Source organism: Ambystoma mexicanum, chromosome 11 (assembly GCF_040938575.1).
Source record: "Ambystoma mexicanum isolate Mex_15411 chromosome 11, UKY_AmexF1_1, whole genome shotgun sequence".
NCBI lineage: Eukaryota > Metazoa > Chordata > Amphibia > Caudata > Ambystomatidae > Ambystoma > Ambystoma mexicanum.
Genome location: NC_090934.1, coordinates 823,798,792 through 823,824,740, shown reverse-complemented (window position 1 = coordinate 823,824,740; position 25,949 = coordinate 823,798,792). Strand labels below are relative to the sequence as shown.

At 46.3% G+C, this 25,949-nt stretch overlaps 14 non-coding genes across 14 annotated transcripts; all 14 read left to right on the top strand.

The window, feature by feature from the left end:
• The first annotated feature begins 1,701 nt into the window (after nt 1-1,701).
• TRNAW-CCA (transfer RNA tryptophan (anticodon CCA)) lies at nt 1,702-1,773 on the top strand. The gene has a single exon. It is a non-coding gene; the product is annotated as a tRNA-Trp (tRNA).
• Nucleotides 1,774-3,960: 2,187 nt separating this feature from the next.
• On the top strand, nt 3,961-4,032 carry TRNAW-CCA (transfer RNA tryptophan (anticodon CCA)). The gene has a single exon. It is a non-coding gene; the product is annotated as a tRNA-Trp (tRNA).
• Nucleotides 4,033-6,202: 2,170 nt separating this feature from the next.
• On the top strand, nt 6,203-6,274 carry TRNAW-CCA (transfer RNA tryptophan (anticodon CCA)). Its single transcript has one exon. It is a non-coding gene; the product is annotated as a tRNA-Trp (tRNA).
• A 1,790-nt stretch (nt 6,275-8,064) lies between these two features.
• Nucleotides 8,065-8,138, top strand: TRNAN-GUU (transfer RNA asparagine (anticodon GUU)). The gene has a single exon. It is a non-coding gene; the product is annotated as a tRNA-Asn (tRNA).
• A 313-nt stretch (nt 8,139-8,451) lies between these two features.
• TRNAW-CCA (transfer RNA tryptophan (anticodon CCA)) lies at nt 8,452-8,523 on the top strand. The gene has a single exon. It is a non-coding gene; the product is annotated as a tRNA-Trp (tRNA).
• Nucleotides 8,524-10,313: 1,790 nt separating this feature from the next.
• Nucleotides 10,314-10,387, top strand: TRNAN-GUU (transfer RNA asparagine (anticodon GUU)). The gene has a single exon. It is a non-coding gene; the product is annotated as a tRNA-Asn (tRNA).
• A 2,560-nt stretch (nt 10,388-12,947) lies between these two features.
• TRNAW-CCA (transfer RNA tryptophan (anticodon CCA)) lies at nt 12,948-13,019 on the top strand. The gene has a single exon. It is a non-coding gene; the product is annotated as a tRNA-Trp (tRNA).
• A 2,176-nt stretch (nt 13,020-15,195) lies between these two features.
• On the top strand, nt 15,196-15,267 carry TRNAW-CCA (transfer RNA tryptophan (anticodon CCA)). The gene has a single exon. It is a non-coding gene; the product is annotated as a tRNA-Trp (tRNA).
• Nucleotides 15,268-17,056: 1,789 nt separating this feature from the next.
• Nucleotides 17,057-17,130, top strand: TRNAN-GUU (transfer RNA asparagine (anticodon GUU)). The gene has a single exon. It is a non-coding gene; the product is annotated as a tRNA-Asn (tRNA).
• Nucleotides 17,131-17,443: 313 nt separating this feature from the next.
• Nucleotides 17,444-17,515, top strand: TRNAW-CCA (transfer RNA tryptophan (anticodon CCA)). The gene has a single exon. It is a non-coding gene; the product is annotated as a tRNA-Trp (tRNA).
• Nucleotides 17,516-19,305: 1,790 nt separating this feature from the next.
• On the top strand, nt 19,306-19,379 carry TRNAN-GUU (transfer RNA asparagine (anticodon GUU)). The gene has a single exon. It is a non-coding gene; the product is annotated as a tRNA-Asn (tRNA).
• Nucleotides 19,380-21,940: 2,561 nt separating this feature from the next.
• Nucleotides 21,941-22,012, top strand: TRNAW-CCA (transfer RNA tryptophan (anticodon CCA)). The gene has a single exon. It is a non-coding gene; the product is annotated as a tRNA-Trp (tRNA).
• Nucleotides 22,013-23,802: 1,790 nt separating this feature from the next.
• On the top strand, nt 23,803-23,876 carry TRNAN-GUU (transfer RNA asparagine (anticodon GUU)). Its single transcript has one exon. It is a non-coding gene; the product is annotated as a tRNA-Asn (tRNA).
• Nucleotides 23,877-24,189: 313 nt separating this feature from the next.
• Nucleotides 24,190-24,261, top strand: TRNAW-CCA (transfer RNA tryptophan (anticodon CCA)). Its single transcript has one exon. It is a non-coding gene; the product is annotated as a tRNA-Trp (tRNA).
• The last annotated feature ends 1,688 nt before the right edge of the window (nt 24,262-25,949 follow it).

Here is a 25,949-nt window from a genome sequence, read left to right as displayed (position 1 = left end):
CTGTAAGCGCCCTCCCAATCAACTGTCGGTCCTGGATTGTGAGGATTTCCCCTTATACTGGTCTCAGTAGACACATTTCCATTTGACTTTTTCACTCTCGCATTGCCTATTTCTCTCTCTCTCATAGTTACATTATAGACAAGAGAGACATTGTCAGCGAGAGGGCTTCACAGCACCTTCCCCCCTTTCCCTAAGTGCATTGCAAGGGGCTCTGGGAGGCGTGCACATTTGTCTGAAACACAAAGATCCACTGGCAATAAAAAGTGTAGGTCCCTAGTTTGCATTTCTTAGAATTTGAGGTGACACTCAGAGTTGTCTCGGGCGTGACTGTACCTTTCATAGGAGATGTGCTAATCCCCAAACCCTCTTCCTTTGTCCCAGTAATCTGTCTTACTGCCTCTAGCAAGTTGTTTTCTGAAACAAAGCTTACCTGAACATCCTGTAAAATTGGTAACTTTTCAGTAGCAGTACAGTGCAGTATATAGCATTCCTGTTGCGCACAGCATCTAGATCCAAAAATTGCTTACTCTACCCCAGAAATTAGAATTCACCCAGTCAAACAGAGGGATCTATAAAGAGCATGGCAAGTAGTTAACATAAGCTACTTCCCCCAAGTTCTCTTGGTGCACTCTGCTGCCCTCTTTTAACAGAAGAATGCAACTGCAGGTCTTGCTTCTCAGCAAGTTACCTACATATAGAATCCTTGGTGCACTCTTGCTAAATCTGCTGGAATGTGTCTTCTATTGTGCCCAAGGTGGTTGTGTATTTGGGGACTCAGGGAAGCAAGGGAGCAGTCTAATGCACTGCAGTGCTAAGAGAGGCATGCCTTTTTCAGAAAAAAGTTCAGGTTTTCTGCCAATCAGAAAAAAATAGCAATGCAATCAGGCCAAAGGCAGAACACACATGCCAGTGAGTCTCTGTGGCGCAATTGGTTAGCGCGTTCGGCTGTTAACCGAAAAGACGCTGCTGTTTTTGGCACAAAGACACAGAGTGTTCCACTCAGTAAACCTGAGTCATTTCTCCCGTGTTCTCTGGGTTCAGCCTACTGTCCCCTTTTAACACAAGTGCGCAACTGTGGCTTTCTCCTCATAGCAAGTTATGCCTATACAGAGGACATTTGGTGCACTGTTGATGGGCTCTGTCCTCTACTAAATCCCCTGTGTTTGTGGATTAAGGGAGGTAGGGAAGTGCTTGATACCCTGATTTGCTGTGGGAAATAGAGCTATTTTAGAAATATTTTCAGGTTGCCTGGGAAGCATAAGCAAACAGCACACCAATCAGGCCCCTGTGTGAGAACTGCATGAGTCTCTGTGGCGCAATCGGTTAGCGTGTTTGGCTGTTTACCGAAAGGTTGGTGGTTCAAGCCACCAACCACCGCCACAGGGGCGGTGCATTTTGGCTCAAAAATTCAGCGTGACCAACTATGGAATTCTGTTTACCTCTCGCAGGTCTCGTCTGCTGACGTCCAAAAAATCCAATAAACTGTAAGCAATTCTTCTCGCTTGCTTTAGTTTTTCAAAACTTGCCATTCAATTCATAAACATCAAGACTTCATGGGAAGGGTTTGGCTGCAGCGTGTACTGATGCACAGAAGGAAGCTATCCTAGCCAGTCTACTTAAAGAAGCAATGAGGCTCTGCAGGTCCATGCACGTCTCCTACCTTTATTCTGTCATCAGACACACCAGGTGGATTGCCACAAGGACCTCGTGGCGCAATGGTAGCGCGTCTGACTCCAGATCAGAAGGTTTCGTGTTCAAATCACGTCGGGGGCATATTTGCTTTTCCCACTCTGAAATATAAAATTGCTCTTCAGTAATTCGTTATTTCAACCTGACTGCATCTTTGTGCTCTGGGCCTAGTTGTTCTGGCGTTTCGAATGTAAACTTTGCAGCAGGGAAGTATCATATTGACAGACACTCATGAAGGACATGGTCAACCTTTAAAGCAGGCCAATCTCTATGTTTTACTGGATGCAGCAGAAGTATTTCCTCTTTACCATCTCTTCAAGTGGGCCTGACTGATGTGCTGTTTTGTGCACGCTACGTGGGCTTTGTAAAGCATACCTCTGCCATTTGCATGGCCTCCTAGCGCTGTCAATATTTTCGTGTAATCGCTGAATGCTGCACTGTCCTGGGAACTCTAGGTGTGACTAAAGGATATATGCTGGGGCCCCGAAAGGGGGTCGGCAGTCTAGTGGCAATGCCCATCACTTTGCAGTTTGGGTTTGTGAGTTCAGGTACCGGTCTGGTGTCGGAAACCTGTAAGCGCCCTCCCAATCAACTGTCGGTCCAGGATTGTGAGGATTTCCCCTTATACTGGTCTCAGTAGACACATTTCCATTTTACTTTTTCACTCTCGCATTGCCTATTTCTCTCTCTCTCATAGATACATTATAGACAAGAGAGACATTGTCAGCGAGAGGGTTGCACAGCACCTTCCCCCATTTCCCTAAGTGCATTTCATGGGGCTCTGGGAGGCGTGCACATTTGTCTGAAACACAAAGATCCACTGGCAATAAAAGGCGTAGGACCCCAGTTCGCATTTCTTAGAATTTGAGGAGGCACTCAGAGTTGTCTCGGGCGTGACTGTACCTTTCATAGGAGATGTGCTAATCCCCAAACCCTCTTCCTTTGTCCCAGTAATCTGTCCTAGGGCCTCTAGCAAGTTGTTTTCTGAAACAAAGCTTACCTGAACATCCTGTAAAATTGGTAACTTTTCAGTAGCAGTACAGTGCAGTATATAGCATTCCTGTTGCGCACAGCATCTAGATCCAAAAATTGCTTACTCTACCCCAGAAATTAGAATTCACCCAGTCAAACAGAGGGATCTATAAAGAGCATGGCAAGTAGTTAACATAAGCTACTTCCCCCAAGTTCTCTTGGTGCACTCTGCTGCCCTCTTTTAACAGAAGAATGCAACTGCAGGTCTTGCTTCTCAGCAAGGTACCTACATATAGAATCCTTGGTGCACTCTTGCTAAATCTGCTGGACTGTGTCTTCTATTGTGCCCAAGGTGGTTGTGTATTTGGGGACTCAGGGAAGCAAGGGAGCAGTCTAATGCACTGCAGTGCTAAGAGAGGCATGCCTTTTTCAGAAAAAAGTTCAGGTTTTCTGCCAATCAGAAAAAAATAGCAATGCAATCAGGCCAAAGGCAGAACACACATGCCAGTGAGTCTCTGTGGCGCAATTGGTTAGCGCGTTCGGCTGTTAACCGAAAAGACGCTGCTGTTTTTGGCACAAAGACACAGAGTGTTCCACTCAGTAAACCTGAGTCATTTCTCCCGTGTTCTCTGGGTTCAGCCTACTGTCCCCTTTTAACACAAGTGCGCAACTGTGGCTTTCTCCTCATAGCAAGTTATGCCTATACAGAGGACATTTGGTGCACTGTTGATGGGCTCTGTCCTCTACTAAATCCCCTGTGTTTGTGGATTAAGGGAGGTAGGGAAGTGCTTGATACCCTGATTTGCTGTGGGAAATAGAGCTATTTTAGAAATATTTTCAGGTTGCCTGGGAAGCATAAGCAAACAGCACACCAATCAGGCCCCTGTGTGAGAACTGCATGAGTCTCTGTGGCGCAATCGGTTAGCGTGTTTGGCTGTTTACCGAAAGGTTGGTGGTTCAAGCCACCAACCACCGCCACAGGGGCGGTGCATTTTGGCTCAAAAATTCAGCGTGACCAACTATGGAATTCTGTTTACCTCTCGCAGGTCTCGTCTGCTGACGTCCAAAAAATCCAATAAACTGTAAGCAATTCTTCTCGCTTGCTTTAGTTTTTCAAAACTTGCCATTCAATTCATAAACATCAAGACTTCATGGGAAGGGTTTGGCTGCAGCGTGTACTGATGCACAGAAGGAAGCTATCCTAGCCAGTCTACTTAAAGAAGCAATGAGGCTCTGCAGGTCCATGCACGTCTCCTACCTTTATTCTGTCATCAGACACACCAGGTGGATTGCCACAAGGACCTCGTGGCGCAATGGTAGCGCGTCTGACTCCAGATCAGAAGGTTTCGTGTTCAAATCACGTCGGGGGCATATTTGCTTTTCCCACTCTGAAATATAAAATTGCTCTTCAGTAATTCGTTATTTCAACCTGACTGCATCTTTGTGCTCTGGGCCTAGTTGTTCTGGCGTTTCGAATGTAAACTTTGCAGCAGGGAAGTATCATATTGACAGACACTCATGAAGGACATGGTCAACCTTTAAAGCAGGCCAATCTCTATGTTTTACTGGATGCAGCAGAAGTATTTCCTCTTTACCATCTCTTCAAGTGGGCCTGACTGATGTGCTGTTTTGTGCACGCTACGTGGGCTTTGTAAAGCATACCTCTGCCATTTGCATGGCCTCCTAGCGCTGTCAATATTTTCGTGTAATCGCTGAATGCTGCACTGTCCTGGGAACTCTAGGTGTGACTAAAGGATATATGCTGGGGCCCCGAAAGGGGGTCGGCAGTCTAGTGGCAATGCCCATCACTTTGCAGTTTGGGTTTGTGAGTTCAGGTACCGGTCTGGTGTCGGAAACCTGTAAGCGCCCTCCCAATCAACTGTCGGTCCAGGATTGTGAGGATTTCCCCTTATACTGGTCTCAGTAGACACATTTCCATTTTACTTTTTCACTCTCGCATTGCCTATTTCTCTCTCTCTCATAGATACATTATAGACAAGAGAGACATTGTCAGCGAGAGGGTTGCACAGCACCTTCCCCCATTTCCCTAAGTGCATTTCATGGGGCTCTGGGAGGCGTGCACATTTGTCTGAAACACAAAGATCCACTGGCAATAAAAGGCGTAGGACCCCAGTTCGCATTTCTTAGAATTTGAGGAGGCACTCAGAGTTGTCTCGGGCGTGACTGTACCTTTCATAGGAGATGTGCTAATCCCCAAACCCTCTTCCTTTGTCCCAGTAATCTGTCCTAGGGCCTCTAGCAAGTTGTTTTCTGAAACAAAGCTTACCTGAACATCCTGTAAAATTGGTAACTTTTCAGTAGCAGTACAGTGCAGTATATAGCATTCCTGTTGCGCACAGCATCTAGATCCAAAAATTGCTTACTCTACCCCAGAAATTAGAATTCACCCAGTCAAACAGAGGGATCTAGAGAGAGCATGGCAAGTAGTTAACATAAGCTACTTCCCCCAAGTTCTCTTGGTGCACTCTGCTGCCCTCTTTTAACAGAAGAATGCAACTGCAGGTCTTGCTTCTCAGCAAGGTACCTACATATAGAATCCTTGGTGCACTCTTGCTAAATCTGCTGGAATGTGTCTTCTATTGTGCCCAAGGTGGTTGTGTATTTGGGGACTCAGGGAAGCAAGGGAGCAGTCTAATGCACTGCAGTGCTAAGAGAGGCATGCCTTTTTCAGAAAAAAGTTCAGGTTTTCTGCCAATCAGAAAAAAATAGCAATGCAATCAGGCCAAAGGCAGAACACACATGCCAGTGAGTCTCTGTGGCACAATTGGTTAGCGCGTTCGGCTGTTAACCGAAAAGACGCTGCTGTTTTTGGCACAAAGACACAGAGTGTTCCACTCAGTAAACCTGAGTCATTTCTCCCGTGTTCTCTGGGTTCAGCCTACTGTCCCCTTTTAACACAAGTGCGCAACTGTGGCTTTCTCCTCATAGCAAGTTATGCCTATACAGAGGACATTTGGTGCACTGTTGATGGGCTCTGTCCTCTACTAAATCCCCTGTGTTTGTGGATTAGGGGAGGTAGGGAACTGCTTGATACCCTGATTTGCTGTGGGAAATAGAGCTATTTTAGAAATATTTTCAGGTTGCCTGGGAAGCATAAGCAAACAGCACACCAATCAAGCCCCTGTGTAAGAACTGCATGAGTCTCTGTGGCGCAATCGGTTAGCACGTTCGGCTGTTAATGTTGGTGGTTCAAGCCCACCCAGGGACGGTGCATTTTGGCTCAAAAATTCAGCGTGACCAACTATGGACTTCTGTTTACCTCTCGCAGGTCTCGTCTGCTGACGTCCAAAAAATCCAATAAACTGCAAGCAATTCTTCTCGCTTGCTTTAGTTTTTCAAAACTTGCCATTCAATTCATAAACATCAAGACTTCATGGGAAGGGTTTGGCTGCAGCGTGTACTGATGCACAGAAGGAAGCTATCCTAGCCAGTCTACTTAAAGAAGCAATGAGGCTCTGCAGGTGCATGTACGTCTCCTACCTTTATTCTGTCATCAGACACACCAGGTGAATGCCGCAAGGACCTCGTGGCGCAATGGTAGCGCGTCTGACTCCAGATCAGAAGGTTTCGTGTTCAAATCACGTCGGGGGCATATTTGCTTTTCCCACTCTGAAATATAAAATTGCTCTTCAGTATCTCGTTATTTCAACCTGACTGCATCTTTGTGCTCTGGGCCTAGTTGTTCTGGCGTTTCGAATGTAAGCTTTGCAGCAGGGAAGTATCATATTGACAGACACCCATGAAGGACATGGTCAAGCTTTAAAGCAAGCCAATCTCTATGTTTTACTGGATGCAGCAGAAGTATTTCCTCTTTACCATCTCTTCAAGTGGGCCTGACTGATGTGCTGTTTTGTGCACGCTACATGGGCTTTGTAAAGCATACCTCTGCCATTTGCATGGCCTCCTAGCGCTGTCAATATTTTCGTGTAATCGCTGAATGCTGCACTGTCCTGGGAACTCTAGGTGTGACTAAAGGATATATGCTGGGGTCCCGAAAGGGGGTCGGCAGTCTAGTGGCAATGCCCATCACTTTGCAGTTTGGGTTTGTAAGTTCAGGTACCGGTCTGGTGTCAGAAAACTGTAAGCGCCCTCCCAATCAACTGTCGGTCCTGGATTGTGAGGATTTCCCTTTATACTGGTCTCAGTAGACACATTTCCATTTTACTTTTTCACTCTCGCATTGCCTATTTCTCTCTCTCTCATAGATACATTATAGACAAGAGAGACATTGTCAGCGAGAGGGTTGCACAGCACCTTCCCCCATTTCCCTAAGTGCATTGCATGGGGCTCTGGGAGGCGTGCACATTTGTCTGAAACACAAAGATCCACTGGCAATAAAAAGCGTAGGTCCCTAGTTTGCATTTCTTAGAATTTGAGGTGACACTCAGAGTTGTCTCGGGCGTGACTGTACCTTTCATAGGAGATGTGCTAATCCCCAAACCCTCTTCCTTTGTCCCAGTAATCTGTCTTACTGCCTCTAGCAAGTTGTTTTCTGAAACAAAGCTTACCTGAACATCCTGTAAAATTGGTAACTTTTCAGTAGCAGTACAGTGCAGTATATAGCATTCCTGTTGCGCACAGCATCTAGATCCAAAAATTGCTTACTCTACCCCAGAAATTAGAATTCACCCAGTCAAACAGAGGGATCTAGAGAGAGCATGGCAAGTAGTTAACATAAGCTACTTCCCCCAAGTTCTCTTGGTGCACTCTGCTGCCCTCTTTTAACAGAAGAATGCAACTGCAGGTCTTGCTTCTCAGCAAGGTACCTACATATAGAATCCTTGGTGCACACTTGCTAAATCTGCTGGAATGTGTCTTCTATTGTGCCCAAGGTGGTTGTGTATTTGGGGACTCAGGGAAGCAAGGGAGCAGTCTAATGCACTGCAGTGCTACGAGAGGCATGCCTTTTTCAGAAAAAAGTTCAGGTTTTCTGCCAATCAGAAAAAAATAGCAATGCAATCAGGCCAAAGGCAGAACACACATGCCAGTGAGTCTCTGTGGCGCAATTGGTTAGTGCGTTCGGCTGTTAACCGAAAAGACACTGCTGTTTTGGGCACAAAGACACAGAGTGTTCCACTCAGTAAACCTGAGTCATTTCTCCCGTGTTCTCTGGGTTCAGCCTACTGTCCCCTTTTAACACAAGTGCGCAACTGTGGCTTTCTCCTCATAGCAAGTTATGCCTACACAGAGGGCATTTGGTGCACTGTTGATGGGCTCTGTCCTCTACTAAATCCCTTGTGTTTGTGGATTACGGGAGGTAGGGAAGTGCTTGATACCCTGATTTGCTGTGGGAAATTGAGCTATTTTAGAAGTATTTTCAGGTTGCCTGGGGAGCATAAGCAAACAGCACACCAATCAGGCCCCAGTGTAAGCACTGCATGAGTCTCTGTGGCGCAATCGGTTAGCGCTTTCGGCTGTTAACCGAAAGGTTGGTGGTTCAAGCCCACCCAGGGACGATGCATTTTGGCTCAAAAATTCAGCATGACCAACTATGAACTTCTGTTTACCTCTCGCAGGTCTCGTCTGCTGACGTGCAAAAAATCCAATAAACTGCAAGCAATTCTTCTCGCTTGCTTTAGTTTTTCAAAACTTGCCATTCAATTCATAAACATCAAGACTTCATGGGAAGGGTTTGGCTGCAGCGTGTACTGATGCATAGAAGGAAGCTATCCTAGCCAGTCTACTTAAAGAAGCAATGAGGCTCTGCAGGTCCATGTACGTCTCCTACCTTTATTCTGTCATCAGACACACCAGGTGGACTGCCACAAGGACCTCGTGGCGCAATGGTAGAGCGTCTGACTCCAGATCAGAAGGTTGCGTGTTCAAATCACGTCGGGGTCATATTTGCTTTTCCCACTCTGAAATACAAAATTGCTCTTCAGTATCTCGTTATTTCAACCTGACTGCATCTTTGTGCTCTGGGCCTAGTTGTTCTGGCGTTTCGAATGTAAGCTTTGCAGCAGGGAAGTATCATATTGACAGACACCCATGAAGGACATGGTCAACCTTTAAAGCAGGCCAATCTCTATGTTTTACTGGATGCAGCAGAAGTATTTCCTCTTTACCATCTCTTCAAGTGGGCCTGACTGATGTGCTGTTTTGTGCACGCTACGTGGGCTTTGTAAAGCATACCTCTGCCATTTGCATGGCCTCCTAGCGCTGTCAATATTTTCGTGTAATCGCTGAATGCTGCACTGTCCTGGGAACTCTAGGTGTGACTAAAGGATATATGCTGGGGCCCCGAAAGGGGGTCGGCAGTCTAGTGGCAATGCCCATCACTTTGCAGTTTGGGTTTGTGAGTTCAGGTACCGGTCTGGTGTCGGAAACCTGTAAGCGCCCTCCCAATCAACTGTCGGTCCTGGATTGTGAGGATTTCCCCTTATACTGGTCTCAGTAGACACATTTCCATTTTACTTTTTCACTCTCGCATTGCCTATTTCTCTCTCTCTCATAGATACATTATAGACAAGAGAGACATTGTAAGCGAGAGGGCTTCACAGCACCTTCCCCCATTTCCCTAAGTGCATTGCAAGGGGCTCTGGGAGGCGTGCACATTTGTCTGAAACACAAAGATCCACTGGCAATAAAAGGCGTAGGACCCCAGTTCGCATTTCTTAGAATTTGAGGAGGCACTCAGAGTTGTCTCGGGCGTGACTGTACCTTTCATAGGAGATGTGCTAATCCCCAAACCCTCTTCCTTTGTCCCAGTAATCTGTCCTAGGGCCTCTAGCAAGTTGTTTTCTGAAACAAAGCTTACCTGAACATCCTGTAAAATTGGTAACTTTTCAGTAGCAGTACAGTGCAGTATATAGCATTCCTGTTGCGCACAGCATCTAGATCCAAAAATTGCTTACTCTACCCCAGAAATTAGAATTCACCCAGTCAAACAGAGGGATCTATAAAGATCATGGCAAGTAGTTAACATAAGCTACTTCCCCCAAGTTCTCTTGGTGCACTCTGCTGCCCTCTTTTAACAGAAGAATGCAACTGCAGGTCTTGCTTCTCAGCAAGGTACCTACATATAGAAACCTTGGTGCACTCTTGCTAAATCTGCTGGAATGTGTCTTCTATTGTGCCCAAGGTGGTTGTGTATTTGGGGACTCAGGGAAGCAAGGGAGCAGTCTAATGCACTGCAGTGCTAAGAGAGGCATGCCTTTTTCAGAAAAAAGTTCAGGTTTTCTGCCAATCAGAAATAAATAGCAATGCAATCAGGCCAAAGGCAGAACACACATTCCAGTGAGTCCCTGTGGCACAATTGGTTAGCGCGTTCGGCTGTTAACCGAAAAGACGCTGCTGTTTTTGGCACAAAGACACAGAGTGTTCCACTCAGTAAACCTGAGTCATTTCTCCCGTGTTCTCTGGGTTCAGCCTACTGTCCCCTTTTAACACAAGTGCGCAACTGTGGCTTTCTCCTCATAGCAAGTTATGCCTACACAGAGGACATTTGGTGCACTGTTGATGGGCTCTGTCTTCTACTAAATCCCCTGTGTTTGTGGATTAGGGGAGGTAGGGAAGTGCTTGATACCCTGATTTGCTGTGGGAAATAGAGCTATTTTAGAAATATTTTCAGGTTGCCTGGGGAGCATAAGCAAACAGCACACCAATCAGGCCCCAGTGTAAGCACTGCATGAGTCTCTGTGGCGCAATCGGTTAGCGCGTTCGGCTGTTAACCGAAAGGTTGGTGGTTCAAGCCCACCCAGGGACGGTGCATTTTGGCTCAAAAATTCAGCATGACCAACTATGAACTTCTGTTTACCTCTCGCAGGTCTCGTCTGCTGACGTCCAAAAAATCCAATAAACTGCAAGCAATTCTTCTCGCTTGCTTTAGTTTTTCAAAACTTGCCATTCAATTCATAAACATCAAGACTTCATGGGAAGGGTTTGGCTGCAGCGTGTACTGATGCACAGAAGGAAGCTATCCTAGCCAGTCTACCTAAAGAAGCAATGAGGCTCTGCAGGTGCATGTACGTCTCCTACCTTTATTCTGTCATCAGACACACCAGGTGGATTGCCACAAGGAGCTCGTGGCGCAATGGTAGCGCGTCTGACTCCAGATCAAAAGGTTGTGTGTTCAAATCACGTCGGGGTCATACTTCCTTTTCCCACTCTGAAATACAAAATTGCTCTTCAGTATCTCGTTATTTCAACCTGACTGCATCTTTGTGCTCTGGGCCTAGTTGTTCTGGCGTTTCGAATGTAAGCTTTGCAGCAGGGAAGTATCATATTGACTGACACCCATGAAGGACATGGTCAACCTTTAAAGCAGGCCAATCTCTATGTTTTACTGGATGCAGCAGAAGTATTTCCTCTTTACCATCTCTTCAAGTGGGCCTGACTGATGTGCTGTTTTGTGCACGCTACGTGGGCTTTGTAAAGCATACCTCTGCCATTTGCATGGCCTCCTAGCGCTGTCAATATTTTCGTGTAATCGCTGAATGCTGCACTGTCCTGGGAACTCTAGGTGTGACTAAAGGATATATGTTGGGGCCCCGAAAGGGGGTCGGCAGTCTAGTGGCAATGGGCATCACTTTGCAGTTTGGGTTTGTGAGTTCAGGTACCGGTCTGGTGTCGGAAACCTGTAAGCGCCCTCCCAATCAACTGTCGGTCCTGGATTGTGAGGATTTCCCCTTATACTGGTCTCAGTAGACACATTTCCATTTTACTTTTTCACTCTCGCATTGCCTATTTCTCTCTCTCTCATAGATACATTATAGACAAGAGAGACATTGTCAGCGAGAGGGTTGCACAGCACCTTCCCCCATTTCCCTAAGTGCATTGCAAGGGGCTCTGGGAGGCGTGCACATTTGTCTGAAACACAAAGATCCACTGGCAATAAAAAGCGTAGTTCCCTAGTTTGCATTTCTTAGAATTTGAGGTGACACTCAGAGTTGTCTCGGGCGTGACTGTACCTTTCATAGGAGATGTGCTAATCCCCAAACCCTCTTCCTTTGTCCCAGTAATCTGTCTTAGTGCCTCTAGCAAGTTGTTTTCTGAAACAAAGCTTACCTGAACATCCTGTAAAATTGGTAACTTTTCAGTAGCAGTAAAGTGCAGTATATAGCATTCCTGTTGCGCACAGCATCTAGATCCAAAAATTGCTTACTCTACCCCAGAAATTAGAATTCACCCAGTCAAACAGAGGGATCTATAAAGAGCATGGCAAGTAGTTAACATAAGCTACTTCCCCCAAGTTCTCTTGGTGCACTCTGCTGCCCTCTTTTAACAGAAGAATGCAACTGCAGGTCTTGCTTCTCAGCAAGGTACCTACATATAGAATCCTTGGTGCACTCTTGCTAAATCTGGTGGAATGTGTCTTCTATTGTGCCCAAGGTGGTTGTGTATTTGGGGACTCAGGGAAGCAAGGGAGCAGTCTAATGCACTGCAGTGCTAAGAGAGGCATGCCTTTTTCAGAAAAAAGTTCAGGTTTACTGCCAATCAGAAAAAAATAGCAATGTAATCAGGCCAAAGGCAGAACACACATGCCAGTGAGTCTCTGTGGCGCAATTGGTTAGCGCGTTCGGCTGTTAACCGAAAAGACGCTGCTGTTTTGGGCACAAAGACACAGAGTGTTCCACTCAGTAAACCTGAGTCATTTCTCCCGTGTTCTCTGGGTTCAGCCTACTGTCCCCTTTTAACACAAGTGCGCAACTGTGGCTTTCTCCTCATAGCAAGTTATGCCTACACAGAGGGCATTTGGTGCACTGTTGATGGGCTCTGTCCTCTACTAAATCCCCTGTGTTTGTGTATTAGGGGAGGTAGGGAAGTGCTTGATACCCTGATTTGCTGTGGGAAATAGAGCTATTTTAGAAATATTTTCAGGTTGCCTGGGAAGCATAAGCAAACAGCACACCAATCAGGCCCCAATGTAAGCACTGCATGAGTCTCTATGGAGCAATCGGTTAGCGCGTTCGGCTGTTAACCAAAAGGTTGGTGGTTCAAGCCCACCGAGGGACGATGCATTTTGGGTCAAAAATTCAGCGTGACCAACTATGAACTTCTGTTTACCTCTCGCAGGTCTCGTCTGCTGACGTCCAAAAAATCCAATAAACTGCAAGCAATTCTTCTCGCTTGCTTTAGTTTTTCAAAACTTGCCATTCAATTCATAAACATCAAGACTTCATGGGAAGGGTTTGGCTGCAGCGTGTACTGATGCACAGAAGGAAGCTATCCTAGCCAGTCTACTTAAAGAAGCAATGAGGCTCTGCAGGTGCATGTACGTCTCCTACCTTTATTCTGTCATCAGACACACCAGGTGGACTGCCAAGGACCTCGTGGCGCAATGGTAGCGCGTCTGACTCCAGATCAGAAGGTTGCGTGTTCAAATCACGTCGTGGTCATATTTGCTTTTCCCACTCTGAAATACAAAATTGCTCTTCAGTATCTCGTTATTTCAACCTGACTGCATCTTTGTGCTCTGGGCCTAGTTGTTCTGGCGTTTCGAATTTAAACTTTGCAGCAGGGAAGTATCATATTGACAGACACCCATGAAGGACATGGTCAACCTTTAAAGCAGGCCAATCTCTATGTTTTACTGGATGCAGCAGAAGTATTTCCTCTTTACCATCTCTTCAAGTGGGCCTGACTGATGTGCTGTTTTGTGCACGCTACGTGGGCTTTGTAAAGCATACCTCTGCCATTTGCATGGCCTCCTAGCGCTGTCAATATTTTCGTGTAATCGCTGAATGCTGCACTGTCCTGGGAACTCTAGGTGTGACTAAAGGATACATGCTGGGGCCCCGAAAGGGGGTCGGCAGTCTAGTGGCAATGCCTATCACTTTGCAGTTTGGGTTTGTGAGTTCAGGTACCGGTCTGGTGTCGGAAACCTGTAAGCGCCCTCCCAATCAACTGTCGGTCCTGGATTGTGAGGATTTCCCCTTATACTGGTCTCAGTAGACACATTTCCATTTTACTTTTTCACTCTCGCATTGCCTATTTCTCTCTCTCTCATAGATACATTATAGACAAGAGAGACATTGTCAGCGAGAGGGTTGCACAGCACCTTCCCCCATTTCCCTAAGTGCATTGCATGGGGCTCTGGGAGGCGTGCACATTTGTCTGAAACACAAAGATCCACTGGCAATAAAAAGCGTAGGACCCTGGTTCGCATTTCTTAGAATTTGAGGTGGCACTCAGAGTTGTCTCGGGCGTGACTGTACCTTTCATAGGAGATGTGCTAATCCCCAAACCCTCTTCCTTTGTCCCAGTAATCTGTCCTAGGGCCTCTAGCAAGTTGTTTTCTGAAACAAAGCTTACCTGAACATCCTGTAAAATTGGTAACTTTTCAGTAGCAGTACAGTGCATTATATAGCATTCCTGTTGCGCACAGCATCTAGATCCAAAAATTGCTTACTCTACCCCAGAAACTAGAATTCACCCAGTCAAACAGAGGGATCTATAAAGAGCATGGCAAGTAGTTAACATAAGCTACTTCCCCCAAGTTCTCTTGGTGCACTCTGCTGCCCTCTTTTAACAGAAGAATGCAACTGCAGGTCTTGCTTCTCAGCAAGGTACCTACATATAGAAACCTTGGTGCACTCTTGCTAAATCTGCTGGAATGTGTCTTCTATTGTGCCCAAGGTGGTTGTGTATTTGGGGACTCAGGGAAGCAAGGGAGCAGTCTAATGCACTGCAGTGCTAAGAGAGGCATGCCTTTTTCAGAAAAAAGTTCAGGTTTTCTGCCAATCAGAAAAAAATAGCAATGCAATCAGGCCAAAGGCAGAACACACATGCCAGTGAGTCTCTGTGGCGCAATTGGTTAGCGCGTTCGGCTGTTAACCGAAAAGACGCTGCTGTTTTTGGCACAAAGACACAAAGTGTTCCACTCAGTAATCCTGAGTCATTTCTCCCGTGTTCTCTGGGTTCAGCCTACTGTCCCCTTTTAACACAAGTGCGCAACTGTGGCTTTCTCCTCATAGCAAGTTATGCCTACACAGAGGACATTTGGTGCACTGTTGATGGGCTCTGTCCTCTACTAAATCCCCTGTGTTTGTGGATTAGGGGAGGTAGGGAAGTGCTTGATACCCTGATTTGCTGTGGGAAATAGAGCTATTTTAGAAATGTTTTCAGGTTGCCTGGGAAGCATAAGCAAACAGCACACCAATCAGGCCCCAGTGTAAGCACTGCACGAGTCTCTGTGGCGCGATCAGTTAGCGCGTCCGGCTGTTAATCGAAAGGTTGGTGGTTCAAGCCCACCCAGGACGGTGCATTTTGGCTCAAAAATTCAGCATGACCAACTATGAACTTCTGTTTACCTCTCGCAGGTCTCGTCTGCTGACGTCCAAAAAATCCAATAAACTGCAAGCAATTCTTCTCGCTTGCTTTAGTTTTTCAAAACTTGCCATTCAATTCATAAACATCAAGACTTCATGGGAAGGGTTTGGCTGCAGCGTGTACTGATGCATAGAAGGAAGCTATCCTAGCCAGTCTACTTAAAGAAGCAATGAGGCTCTGCAGGTCCATGTACGTCTCCTACCTTTATTCTGTCATCAGACACACCAGGTGGACTGCCACAAGGACCTCGTGGCGCAATGGTAGAGCGTCTGACTCCAGATCAGAAGGTTGCGTGTTCAAATCACGTCGGGGTCATATTTGCTTTTCCCACTCTGAAATACAAAATTGCTCTTCAGTATCTCGTTATTTCAACCTGACTGCATCTTTGTGCTCTGGGCCTAGTTGTTCTGGCGTTTCGAATGTAAGCTTTGCAGCAGGGAAGTATCATATTGACAGACACCCATGAAGGACATGGTCAACCTTTAAAGCAGGCCAATCTCTATGTTTTACTGGATGCAGCAGAAGTATTTCCTCTTTACCATCTCTTCAAGTGGGCCTGACTGATGTGCTGTTTTGTGCACGCTACGTGGGCTTTGTAAAGCATACCTCTGCCATTTGCATGGCCTCCTAGCGCTGTCAATATTTTCGTGTAATCGCTGAATGCTGCACTGTCCTGGGAACTCTAGGTGTGACTAAAGGATATATGCTGGGGCCCCGAAAGGGGGTCGGCAGTCTAGTGGCAATGCCCATCACTTTGCAGTTTGGGTTTGTGAGTTCAGGTACCGGTCTGGTGTCGGAAACCTGTAAGCGCCCTCCCAATCAACTGTCGGTCCTGGATTGTGAGGATTTCCCCTTATACTGGTCTCAGTAGACACATTTCCATTTTACTTTTTCACTCTCGCATTGCCTATTTCTCTCTCTCTCATAGATAAATTATAGATAAGAGAGACATTGTCAGCGAGAGGGCTTCACAGCACCTTCCCCATTTCCCTAAGTGCATTGCAAGGGGCTCTGGGAGGCGTGCACATTTGTCTGAACCACAAAGATCCACTGGCAATAAAAAGCGTAGGTCCCTAGTTTGCATTTCTTAGAATTTGAGGTGACACTCAGAGTTGTCTTGGGCGTGACTGTACCTTTCATAGGAGATGTGCTAATCCCCAAACCCTCTTCCTTTGTCCCAGTAATCTGTTTTAGTGCCTCTAGCAAGTTGTTTTCTGAAACAAAGCTTACCTGAACATCCTGTAAAATTGGTAACTTTTCAGTAGCAGTACAGTGCAGTATATAGCATTCCTGTTGCGCACAGCAACTAGATCCAAAAATTGCTTACTCTACCCCAGAAATTAGAATTCACCCAGTCAAACAGAGGTATCTATAAAGAGCATGGCAAGTAGTTAACATAAGCTACTTCCCCCAAGTTCTCTTGGTGCACTCTGCTGCCCTCTTTTAACAGAAGAATGCAACTGCAGGTCTTGCTTCTCAGCAAGGTACCTACATATAGAATCCTTGGTGCACTCTTGCTAAATCTGCTGGAATGTGTCTTCTATTGTGCCCAGGGTGGTTGTGTATTTGGGGACTCAGGGAAGCAAGGGAGCAGTCTAATGCACTGCAGTGCTAAGAGAGGCATGCCTTTTTCAGAAAAAAGTTCAGGTTTTCTGCCAATCAGAAAAAAATAGCAATGCAATCAGGCCAAAGGCAGAACACACATGCCAGTGAGTCTCTGTGGTGCAATTGGTTAGCGCGTTCGGCTGTTAACCGAAAAGACGCTGCTGTTTTTGGCACAAAGACACAGAGTGTTCCACTCAGTAAACCTGAGTCATTTCTCCCGTGTTCTCTGGGTTCAGCCTACTGTCCCCTTTTAACACAAGTGCGCAACTGTGGCTTTATCCTCATAGCAAGTTATGCCTACACAGAGGACATTTGGTGCACTGTTGATGGGCTCTGTCCTCTACTAAATCCCCTGTGTTTGTGGATTAGGGGAGGTAGGGAAGTGCTTGATACCCTGATTTGCTGTGGGAAAAAGAGCTATTTTAGAAATATTTTCAGGTTGCCTGGGAAGCATAAGCAAACAGCACACCAATCAGGCCCCTGTGTAAGAACTGCATGAGTCTCTGTGGCGCAATCGGTTAGCGCGTTCGGCTGTTAACCAAAAGGTTGGTGGTTCAAGCCCACCCAGGGACGGTGCATTTTGGCTCAAAAATTCAGCGTGACCAACTATGGACTTCTGTTTACCTCTCGCAGGTCTCGTCTGCTGACGTTCAAAAAATCCAATAAACTGCAAGCAATTCTTCTCGCTTGCTTTAGTTTTTCAAAACTTGCCATTCAATTCATAAACATCAAGACTTCATGGGAAGGGTTTGGCTGCAGCGTGTACTGATGCACAGAAGGAAGCTATCCTAGCCAGTCTACTTAAAGAAGCAATGAGGCTCTGCAGGTGCATGTACGTCTCCTACCTTTATTCTGTCATCAGACACACCAGGTGGACTGCCGCAAGGACCTCGTGGCGCAATGGTAGCGCGTCTGACTCCAGATCAGAAGGTTTCGTGTTCAAATCACGTCGGGGGCATATTTGCTTTTCCCAGTCTGAAATATAAAATTGCTCTTCAGTATCTCGTTATTTCAACCTGACTGCATCTTTGTGCTCTGGGCCTAGTTGTTCTGGCGTTTCGAATGTAAACTTTGCAGCAGGGAAGTATCATATTGACAGACACCCATGAAGGACATGGTCAAGCTTTAAAGCAGGCCAATCTCTATGTTTTACTGGATGCAGCAGAAGTATTTCCTCTTTACCATCTCTTCAAGTGGGCCTGACTGATGTGCTGTTTTGTGCACGCTACGTGGGCTTTGTAAAGCATACCTCTGCCATTTGCATGGCCTCCTAGCGCTGTCAATATTTTCGTGTAATCGCTGAATGCTGCACTGTCCTGGGAACTCTAGGTGTGACTAAAGGATATATGTTGGGGCCCCGAAAGGGGGTCGGCAGTCTAGTGGCAATGCCCAACACTTTGCAGTTTGGGTTTGTGAGTTCAGGTACCGGTCTGGTGTCGGAAACCTGTAAGCGCCCTCCCAATCAACTGTCGGTCCTGGATTGTGAGGATTTCCCCTTATACTGGTCTCAGTAGACACATTTCCATTTTACTTTTTCACTCTCGCATTGCCTATTTGTCTCTCTCTCATAGATACATTATAGACAAGAGAGACATTGTAAGCGAGAGGGCTTCACAGCACCTTCCCCCATTTCCCTAAGTGCATTGCAAGGGGCTCTGGGAGGCGTGCACATTTGTCTGAAACACAAAGATCCACTGGCAATAAAAGGCGTAGGACCCCAGTTCGCATTTCTTAGAATTTGAGGAGGCACTCAGAGTTGTCTCGGGCGTGACTGTACCTTTCATAGGAGATGTGCTAATCCCCAAACCCTCTTCCTTTGTCCCAGTAATCTGTCCTAGGGCCTCTAGCAAGTTGTTTTCTGAAACAAAGCTTACCTGAACATCCTGTAAAATTGGTAACTTTTCAGTAGCAGTACAGTGCAGTATATAGCATTCCTGTTGCGCACAGCATCTAGATCCAAAAATTGCTTACTCTACCCCAGAAATTAGAATTCACCCAGTCAAACAGAGGGATCTATAAAGATCATGGCAAGTAGTTAACATAAGCTACTTCCCCCAAGTTCTCTTGGTGCACTCTGCTGCCCTCTTTTAACAGAAGAATGCAACTGCAGGTCTTGCTTCTCAGCAAGGTACCTACATATAGAAACCTTGGTGCACTCTTGCTAAATCTGCTGGAATGTGTCTTCTATTGTGCCCAAGGTGGTTGTGTATTTGGGGACTCAGGGAAGCAAGGGAGCAGTCTAATGCACTGCAGTGCTAAGAGAGGCATGCCTTTTTCAGAAAAAAGTTCAGGTTTTCTGCCAATCAGAAATAAATAGCAATGCAATCAGGCCAAAGGCAGAACACACATTCCAGTGAGTCCCTGTGGCACAATTGGTTAGCGCGTTCGGCTGTTAACCGAAAAGACGCTGCTGTTTTTGGCACAAAGACACAGAGTGTTCCACTCAGTAAACCTGAGTCATTTCTCCCGTGTTCTCTGGGTTCAGCCTACTGTCCCCTTTTAACACAAGTGCGCAACTGTGGCTTTCTCCTCATAGCAAGTTATGCCTACACAGAGGACATTTGGTGCACTGTTGATGGGCTCTGTCTTCTACTAAATCCCCTGTGTTTGTGGATTAGGGGAGGTAGGGAAGTGCTTGATACCCTGATTTGCTGTGGGAAATAGAGCTATTTTAGAAATATTTTCAGGTTGCCTGGGGAGCATAAGCAAACAGCACACCAATCAGGCCCCAGTGTAAGCACTGCATGAGTCTCTGTGGCGCAATCGGTTAGCGCGTTCGGCTGTTAACCGAAAGGTTGGTGGTTCAAGCCCACCCAGGGACGGTGCATTTTGGCTCAAAAATTCAGCATGACCAACTATGAACTTCTGTTTACCTCTCGCAGGTCTCGTCTGCTGACGTCCAAAAAATCCAATAAACTGCAAGCAATTCTTCTCGCTTGCTTTAGTTTTTCAAAACTTGCCATTCAATTCATAAACATCAAGACTTCATGGGAAGGGTTTGGCTGCAGCGTGTACTGATGCACAGAAGGAAGCTATCCTAGCCAGTCTACCTAAAGAAGCAATGAGGCTCTGCAGGTGCATGTACGTCTCCTACCTTTATTCTGTCATCAGACACACCAGGTGGATTGCCACAAGGAGCTCGTGGCGCAATGGTAGCGCGTCTGACTCCAGATCAAAAGGTTGTGTGTTCAAATCACGTCGGGGTCATACTTCCTTTTCCCACTCTGAAATACAAAATTGCTCTTCAGTATCTCGTTATTTCAACCTGACTGCATCTTTGTGCTCTGGGCCTAGTTGTTCTGGCGTTTCGAATGTAAGCTTTGCAGCAGGGAAGTATCATATTGACTGACACCCATGAAGGACATGGTCAACCTTTAAAGCAGGCCAATCTCTATGTTTTACTGGATGCAGCAGAAGTATTTCCTCTTTACCATCTCTTCAAGTGGGCCTGACTGATGTGCTGTTTTGTGCACGCTACGTGGGCTTTGTAAAGCATACCTCTGCCATTTGCATGGCCTCCTAGCGCTGTCAATATTTTCGTGTAATCGCTGAATGCTGCACTGTCCTGGGAACTCTAGGTGTGACTAAAGGATACATGCTGGGGCCCCGAAAGGGGGTCGGCAGTCTAGTGGCAATGCCTATCACTTTGCAGTTTGGGTTTGTGAGTTCAGGTACCGGTCTGGTGTCGGAAACCTGTAAGCGCCCTCCCAATCAACTGTCGGTCCTGGATTGTGAGGATTTCCCCTTATACTGGTCTCAGTAGACACATTTCCATTTTACTTTTTCACTCTCGCATTGCCTATTTCTCTCTCTCTCATAGATACATTATAGACAAGAGAGACATTGTCAGCGAGAGGGTTGCACAGCACCTTCCCCCATTTCCCTAAGTGCATTGCATGGGGCTCTGGGAGGCGTGCACATTTGTCTGAAACACAAAGATCCACTGGCAATAAAAAGCGTAGGACCCTGGTTCGCATTTCTTAGAATTTGAGGTGGCACTCAGAGTTGTCTCGGGCGTGACTGTACCTTTCATAGGAGATGTGCTAATCCCCAAACCCTCTTCCTTTGTCCCAGTAATCTGTCCTAGGGCCTCTAGCAAGTTGTTTTCTGAAACAAAGCTTACCTGAACATCCTGTAAAATTGGTAACTTTTCAGTAGCAGTACAGTGCATTATATAGCATTCCTGTTGCGCACAGCATCTAGATCCAAAAATTGCTTACTCTACCCCAGAAACTAGAATTCACCCAGTCAAACAGAGGGATCTATAAAGAGCATGGCAAGTAGTTAACATAAGCTACTTCCCCCAAGTTCTCTTGGTGCACTCTGCTGCCCTCTTTTAACAGAAGAATGCAACTGCAGGTCTTGCTTCTCAGCAAGGTACCTACATATAGAAACCTTGGTGCACTCTTGCTAAATCTGCTGGAATGTGTCTTCTATTGTGCCCAAGGTGGTTGTGTATTTGGGGACTCAGGGAAGCAAGGGAGCAGTCTAATGCACTGCAGTGCTAAGAGAGGCATGCCTTTTTCAGAAAAAAGTTCAGGTTTTCTGCCAATCAGAAAAAAATAGCAATGCAATCAGGCCAAAGGCAGAACACACATGCCAGTGAGTCTCTGTGGCGCAATTGGTTAGCGCGTTCGGCTGTTAACCGAAAAGACGCTGCTGTTTTTGGCACAAAGACACAAAGTGTTCCACTCAGTAATCCTGAGTCATTTCTCCCGTGTTCTCTGGGTTCAGCCTACTGTCCCCTTTTAACACAAGTGCGCAACTGTGGCTTTCTCCTCATAGCAAGTTATGCCTACACAGAGGACATTTGGTGCACTGTTGATGGGCTCTGTCCTCTACTAAATCCCCTGTGTTTGTGGATTAGGGGAGGTAGGGAAGTGCTTGATACCCTGATTTGCTGTGGGAAATAGAGCTATTTTAGAAATGTTTTCAGGTTGCCTGGGAAGCATAAGCAAACAGCACACCAATCAGGCCCCAGTGTAAGCACTGCACGAGTCTCTGTGGCGCGATCAGTTAGCGCGTCCGGCTGTTAATCGAAAGGTTGGTGGTTCAAGCCCACCCAGGACGGTGCATTTTGGCTCAAAAATTCAGCATGACCAACTATGAACTTCTGTTTACCTCTCGCAGGTCTCGTCTGCTGACGTCCAAAAAATCCAATAAACTGCAAGCAATTCTTCTCGCTTGCTTTAGTTTTTCAAAACTTGCCATTCAATTCATAAACATCAAGACTTCATGGGAAGGGTTTGGCTGCAGCGTGTACTGATGCACAGAAGGAAGCTATCCTAGCCAGTCTACTTAAAGAAGCAATGAGGCTCTGCAGGTGCATGTACGTCTCCTACCTTTATTCTGTCATCAGACACACCAGGTGGACTGCCACAAGGACCTCGTGGCGCAATGGTAGCGCGTCTGACTCCAGATCAGAAGGTTGAGTGTTCAAATCACGTCGGGGTCATATTTGCTTTTCCCACTCTGAAATACAAAATTGCTCTTCAGTATCTCGTTATTTCAACCTGACTGCATCTTTGTGCTCTGGGCCTAGTTGTTCTGGCGTTTCGAATGTAAGCTTTGCAGCAGGGAAGTATCATATTGCCAGACACCCATGAAGGACATGGTCAACCTTTAAAGCAGGCCAATCTCTATGTTTTACTGGATGCAGCAGAAGTATTTCCTCTTTACCATCTCTTCAAGTGGGCCTGACTGATGTGCTGTTTTGTGCACGCTACGTGGGCTTTGTAAAGCATACCTCTGCCATTTGCATGGCCTCCTAGCGCTGTCAATATTTTCGTGTAATCGCTGAATGCTGCACTGTCCTGGGAACTCTAGGTGTGACTAAAGGATATATGCTGGGGCCCCGAAAGGGGGTCGGCAGTCTAGTGGCAATGCCCATCACTTTGCAGTTTGGGTTTGTGAGTTCAGGTACCGGTCTGGTGTCGGAAACCTGTAAGCGCCCTCCCAATCAACTGTCGGTCCTGGATTGTGAGGATTTCCCCTTATACTGGTCTCAGTAGACACATTTCCATTTTACTTTTTCACTCTCGCATTGCCTATTTCTCTCTCTCTCATAGATACATTATAGACAAGAGAGACATTGTCAGCGAGAGGGCTTCACAGCACCTTCCCCCATTTCCCTAAGTGCATTGCAAGGGGCTCTGGGAGGCGTGCACATTTGTCTGAACCACAAAGATCCACTGGCAATAAAAAGCGTAGGTCCCTAGTTTGCATTTCTTAGAATTTGAGGTGACACTCAGAGTTGTCTTGGGCGTGACTGTACCTTTCATAGGAGATGTGCTAATCCCCAAACCCTCTTCCTTTGTCCCAGTAATCTGTTTTAGTGCCTCTAGCAAGTTGTTTTCTGAAACAAAGCTTACCTGAACATCCTGTAAAATTGGTAACTTTTCAGTAGCAGTACAGTGCAGTATATAGCATTCCTGTTGCGCACAGCAACTAGATCCAAAAATTGCTTACTCTACCCCAGAAATTAGAATTCACCCAGTCAAACAGAGGGATCTATAAAGAGCATGGCAAGTAGTTAACATAAGCTACTTCCCCCAAGTTCTCTTGGTGCACTCTGCTGCCCTCTTTTAACAGAAGAATGCAACTGCAGGTCTTGCTTCTCAGCAAGGTACCTACATATAGAATCCTTGGTGCACTCTTGCTAAATCTGCTGGAATGTGTCTTCTATTGTGCCCAGGGTGGTTGTGTATTTGGGGACTCAGGGAAGCAAGGGAGCAGTCTAATGCACTGCAGTGCTAAGAGAGGCATGCCTTTTTCAGAAAAAAGTTCAGGTTTTCTGCCAATCAGAAAAAAATAGCAATGCAATCAGGCCAAAGGCAGAACACACATGCCAGTGAGTCTCTGTGGTGCAATTGGTTAGCGCGTTCGGCTGTTAACCGAAAAGACGCTGCTGTTTTTGGCACAAAGACACAGAGTGTTCCACTCAGTAAACCTGAGTCATTTCTCCCGTGTTCTCTGGGTTCAGCCTACTGTCCCCTTTTAACACAAGTGCGCAACTGTGGCTTTATCCTCATAGCAAGTTATGCCTACACAGAGGACATTTGGTGCACTGTTGATGGGCTCTGTCCTCTACTAAATCCCCTGTGTTTGTGGATTAGGGGAGGTAGGGAAGTGCTTGATACCCTGATTTGCTGTGGGAAAAAGAGCTATTTTAGAAATATTTTCAGGTTGCCTGGGAAGCATAAGCAAACAGCACACCAATCAGGCCCCTGTGTAAGAACTGCATGAGTCTCTGTGGCGCAATCGTTTAGCGCGTTCGGCTGTTAACCGAAAGGTTGGTGGTTCAAGCCCACCCAGGGACGGTGCATTTTGGCTCAAAAATTCAGCGTGACCAACTATGGACTTCTGTTTACCTCTCGCAGGTCTCGTCTGCTGACGTCCAAAAAATCCAATAAACTGCAAGCAATTCTTCTCGCTTGCTTTAGTTTTTCAAAACTTGCCATTCAATTCATAAACATCAAGACTTCATGGGAAGGGTTTGGCTGCAGCGTGTACTGATGCATAGAAGGAAGCTATCCTAGCCAGTCTACTTAAAGAAGCAATGAGGCTCTGCAGGTGCATGTACGTCTCCTACCTTTATTCTGTCATCAGACACACCAGGTGGATTGCCACAAGGACCTCGTGGCGCAATGGTAGCGCGTCTGACTCCAGATCAGAAGGTTGCGTGTTCAAATCACGTCGGGGGCATATTTGCTTTTCCCACTCTGAAATATAAAATTGCTCTTCAGTATCTCGTTATTTCAACCTGACTGCATCTTTGTGCTCTGGGCCTAGTTGTTCTGGCGTTTCGAATGTAAACTTTGCAGCAGGGAAATATCATATTGACAGACACCCATGAAGGACATGGTCAAGCTTTAAAGCAGGCCAATCTCTATGTTTTACTGGATGCAGCAGAAGTATTTCCTCTTTACCATCTCTTCAAGTGGGCCTGACTGATGTGCTGTTTTGTGCACGCTACGTGGGCTTTGTAAAGCATACCTCTGCCATTTGCATGGCCTCCTAGCGCTGTCAATATTTTCGTGTAATCGCTGAATGCTGCACTGTCCTGGGAACTCTAGGTGTGACTAAAGGATATATGTTGGGGCCCCGAAAGGGGGTCGGCAGTCTAGTGGCAATGGGCATCACTTTGTAGTTTGGGTTTGTGAGTTCAGGTACCGGTCTGGTGTCGGAAACCTGTAAGCGCCCTCCCAATCAACTGTCGGTCCTGGATTGTGAGGATTTCCCCTTATACTGGTCTCAGTAGACACATTTCCATTTTACTTTTTCACTCTCGCATTGCCTATTTCTCTCTCTCTCATAGATACATTATAGACAAGAGAGACATTGTCAGCGAGAGGGCTTCACAGCACCTTCCCCCATTTCCCTAAGTGCATTGCAAGGGGCTCTGGGAGGCGTGCACATTTGTCTGAAACACAAAGATCCACTGGCAATAAAAGGCGTAGGACCCCAGTTCGCATTTCTTAGAATTTGAGGAGGCACTCAGAGTTGTCTCGGGCGTGACTGTACCTTTCATAGGAGATGTGCTAATCCCCAAACCCTCTTCCTTTGTCCCAGTAATCTGTCCTAGGGCCTCTAGCAAGTTGTTTTCTGAAACAAAGCTTACCTGAACATCCTGTAAAATTGGTAACTTTTCAGTAGCAGTACAGTGCAGTATATAGCATTCCTGTTGCGCACAGCATCTAGATCCAAAAATTGCTTACTCTACCCCAGAAATTAGAATTCACCCAGTCAAACAGAGGGATCTATAAAGATCATGGCAAGTAGTTAACATAAGCTACTTCCCCCAAGTTCTCTTGGTGCACTCTGCTGCCCTCTTTTAACAGAAGAATGCAACTGCAGGTCTTGCTTCTCAGCAAGGTACCTACATATAGAAACCTTGGTGCACTCTTGCTAAATCTGCTGGAATGTGTCTTCTATTGTGCCCAAGGTGGTTGTGTATTTGGGGACTCAGGGAAGCAAGGGAGCAGTCTAATGCACTGCAGTGCTAAGAGAGGCATGCCTTTTTCAGAAAAAAGTTCAGGTTTTCTGCCAATCAGAAATAAATAGCAATGCAATCAGGCCAAAGGCAGAACACACATTCCAGTGAGTCTCTGTGGCACAATTGGTTAGCGCGTTCGGCTGTTAACCGAAAAGACGCTGCTGTTTTTGGCACAAAGACACAGAGTGTTCCACTCAGTAAACCTGAGTCATTTCTCCCGTGTTCTCTGGGTTCAGCCTACTGTCCCCTTTTAACACAAGTGCGCAACTGTGGCTTTCTCCTCATAGCAAGTTATGCCTACACAGAGGACATTTGGTGCACTGTTGATGGGCTCTGTCTTCTACTAAATCCCCTGTGTTTGTGGATTATGGGAGGTAGGGAAGTGCTTGATACCCTG